Source organism: Lolium rigidum, chromosome 7 (genome assembly GCF_022539505.1).
Source record: "Lolium rigidum isolate FL_2022 chromosome 7, APGP_CSIRO_Lrig_0.1, whole genome shotgun sequence".
Lineage (NCBI taxonomy): Eukaryota > Viridiplantae > Streptophyta > Magnoliopsida > Poales > Poaceae > Lolium > Lolium rigidum.
Window position 1 is genome coordinate 40,034,815 of NC_061514.1, and position 4,009 is coordinate 40,038,823.

The following is a 4,009-nucleotide window of genomic DNA, read 5'->3' on the forward strand; positions in this document are numbered from 1 at the left end:
TCAAAGTTGCCCACAAGGTACTGCTAGTTTATGATCGAACAATTATGGAATGTTCGGGCCAAAATCATCCGAATTGTACCCAATTTAGGGTTTTGGACGTGAATCCAACCCTCTTTATTACACGGAAAATCCAGCCGCTCCTTATATACTTGAGGGGTGCAGGCCGATGAATCAACACCAATTAAACAAATCAATCTACTACTTTTTCCTGTTCATCTACTTTTATCTCTCTCCCTTGTATCTTTCTTCTCATTTTTCGTCGTTCTTCATGGAAATATGAAAGCAGGAAAATTTTAGTTTTTGTGAGAAATTTATGATATTATATTATATATTTATTTATTTAAAAAAATTCATCCTGCATAAAGATTATTATTACTTAATCATTGATGTTAATTTAAATAATTATTTAAAATAAAAAATTATAAAGAGTTGTGATATCACATTGTAAGGGTTAATATGATTTATATGGTTGTATTATCAACAAGGTGTCATGTAAGTGTATATTGCCCCTATGTGTGGTTTTAGTAATTGACAACCCCTATGGACTAATGTTTTTATTGAGTTTATATGAAGGAATATTACATAAGTAATACTTGTAGTCCATGTGTTGGATTCAAGTATGGATGTCATGACGATAAATATATATCTTAAGTATTGGCATCGAGATCATCGATTTGAAGACATATATGTGATATGATCAAGAAGAAGAAATGAAGATAGAGTTTTTATATATGTGGAACTCAATATTAGCCATGCTCTAGCTTATGTGCTAAATCAATGAATGATCAATATCTTGAGTGCTTGTTTCCAAGTGAAGAATTTAAGATATGGCTCTAATTCGGTGTCATTATAGTCTCATAAGTTGAGCCATGGTTGACTAAGATTTAGAGCATCCAAACAAATGAAGAGTTCTTTATACACCTCAAGACAGTATGATAGAGCATGAGAAGATACAAAATTGACCAATACAAAGAGTGAAGAATATATTTAAGTTTGTTCAACATATGAAGCATGAAGAATGTGTCACGTGAAGTCATGTGGTATGGTAATCCTTGTCAATTATGCTTTATAAACTAACTCATCATATATGTGCTCTTGTGTTGTCTATGTGGGTTAGGTATCTTTCCATGTGCATGCATCAAAAGTGAGATCTCATATAGCCCATGAGAGGATGACATCAAGTGGTGATCGTCATCAAGGTTGAGTTGGGCAAGTTTAAGTTGAGCATCTCAAGAGGATCGCATGCTTGAAACTTGTCGTCCATTTAGTGATAATGGACATGTGAAGATGTGCTTAATGCAGTTATCCCATAATGGCGTATGGGGGAGCAAATCATGAGTCTTCACGAAACAACAATGATCTAGTGATGCACTCCGGCTTGATGGAACTTGAAGCGTTGTCATCAATATCAAGCGGGTTGCGTAAGGCAAAGGTATGACCTTGCTAGGTTTTCCTTTTAGCGGTCTCAAGGTGGTTGTTGGGAGATCGGGTTATAGGATAGATAGCCGCACTATCAAGAGGGGTTTTCGGTTGGGTAACTTGATCGCATCGTCTTAGGGAGCTCAATCCTTTGCATACTTTGCATATCCCTATTGCTTCTTGGTGTTTCCCTATGTGAGGTTCTTGAGCTTGTTGCTAGCTTCTCAACAAGCCCAAGTTCATCGAGAACGGAATCCACATGCATCTTCTATTGCTTTTTTGAGTTTGGATGTCTTTACCGTTTCTTAACGTTGGGAGGCTCCCTCTCTAAAATCATCTAAAATATCTGTGAGGAATCTCAATATTTCCTGTTTTATGTTGGGGTTCTATTTGTCGTTATCTTTCCAACAAAATTGGTTTCATATTAATCGGAGTTCGGGAAAAGACTTTCAGGGGTCCTGCGAAATACGGCCCAATGCCCGGCCCCGCCGAGCCCTCCACCGGCTTGCCCGGTGAGAACCGGCAGCTGGGCTCGTGCACACCAGGCCCGCTCTAGGGGTTCACCGGCCCATGACCGGCTCCTGGCCCGGTGTCGCCGGACTGGTTGGCCCAGCGCCCGGTCGATCAGCCCGCCCCGGTTGGGCCCTTTTGGCTGCTACGCAGCCCACCCGCACCCCGCCCGGCCTGTGCGCCGGCCTGTCCGGCGCCCGGCCCGATGAACCGGCTGGCTGGCCGGATGGGCCGATTTTCTGCCTGTTTTCTCACCCAACGGTTCTATTTTTTCCTAGACTATAAATAGGTCTTTCCACCTTGAGCTGAGTAAGTCCTTCCACTCTCTCTCCTCCATTGTTAACTTTGAAGAACTTGCCCTATCTCTTGATTCCCCCCATGATTCTTGCTCATTCTTGAGGGATCTAAGAGAGGAGATCTAGATCTACAATCCTCACAAATCCATTTCTTCTCTAAGTGAAGGGAACCCTTTGGATCTAGATCTTGGAGTCATTTGTTGATTTTCTCGTTTTTTCTTCCTCTCTAATTCCATCCTAGTATTTGTTGCTTTGGTGGGATTTGAGTGTCGAACACCTTTGGTGTTCTTTCTTTGCCTCATTGCATAGTGTTGAGCTCTCCATCACGATTAGTTCGAGTGAGAGACCGTGAGCTTGTTACTCTTGGAGGGTGACCTCCTAGTTGGCTTGGTTGGTGTCCCGGTGACCTCTTCGTGGAAGGTTGTGAAGGGGCTCGAGGCTTCTCCTTCATGGAGATGTGAAGTGGTTGTGGAGCTTGCCATCTTTGTTGTGAAGGAAAAGCTAACCACAAGGAAAGGGGTTATTCCTTCGTATGATAGGCTCGGAGAAGAAGGTGAACCTTCGTGGTGCTAGGAAATCCTTCGTGGGATCCCCACCTCTCCAAACGTGACGTACCTTCTTGCAAAGGAAGGGAACACGGGAATACATCTTTGTCTCCGCATGCCTCGATTATTTCTATACTACTTTCATTGTGATAGCCATCGAGCTAAGTATCTATTATATCTTGCTATCACTTGTTGTTCATATATATATCTTGTGCCTATCTTGCTTAGCTCTAGTTGCTGTTTGTTGCACTTAGTTGAGCCTAGCATATTTAGGTTTTGTGCTTGTAAATTAAACGTTAGTTTAATTCCACATTCTTACAAGCCAAATCCGTAAGAGTTTTTAAAACGCCTATTCAGCCCCCCCTCCCCTCTAGGCGACATCTCGTCCTTTCATGTCATTTTCTTTCTTGGGAGCTCAATCGAAAGGAATGGAGACGTTAAGCGTGCTAGGGTTAAAGTAGTGTGAGGATGGGTGACCAATTGGGAAGTTAGACCATTAGTGTAATTTGACTAAAGATTAAGTTTAGTTAGAGTTAAAAATTATACAGATGAGAGATTAAGAAAATTAAAAAAAATTGGAAAAATTCGAGCCAGCCTGTGCCAGAATTCCCAAACGGTCGTTAGTTCTATCAAACCACATCAAATTTAGAAACGTGTATAGAGTTAGTGTTTCTTGGACATCATAATTATGATATAAATTAAGAGAACCTTCACTTTTGGTATTTCCAAGCTATATCAACTTGGATAAATTCCACTAAAAGAACTAAAAATACATGATTATGATATTTGTCATTTATTTATTGGAATACCCTGTCATGTCGTCGTGGCTAATTTCACCCAGAGTGAACATGAGTAAAGGTGTCATCTATAATATCTAAATAGGAGCAACCCATTAAGTTGATTTCTCTCAACATGCAAGCTATCCACCTTACCATGGTGCCACATCATCAGCAGCTATCCACTCAACTTTCCAATACCAAATTTTGTTTTGCTTTGGGTGGCATGCATGACACAGTTGTTCTCACGAGGGAAAGCACTAGGTAATCCTATTTTCAACCGGTAGACGTGTGAGTTCTTGCAGCAGTAATCACACACTGGCAGACCATGCCACTTCAGTTTTGTTTTTCTAGAGTAGCTACTACTTCAGTTATATTTCTTCTAGAATAGCTGTTTTTTTGGCAAATTTAATAGCCAGAATATATGTTATCATTTTGTATTTGTTGTCCTTTTCCCTTAAAG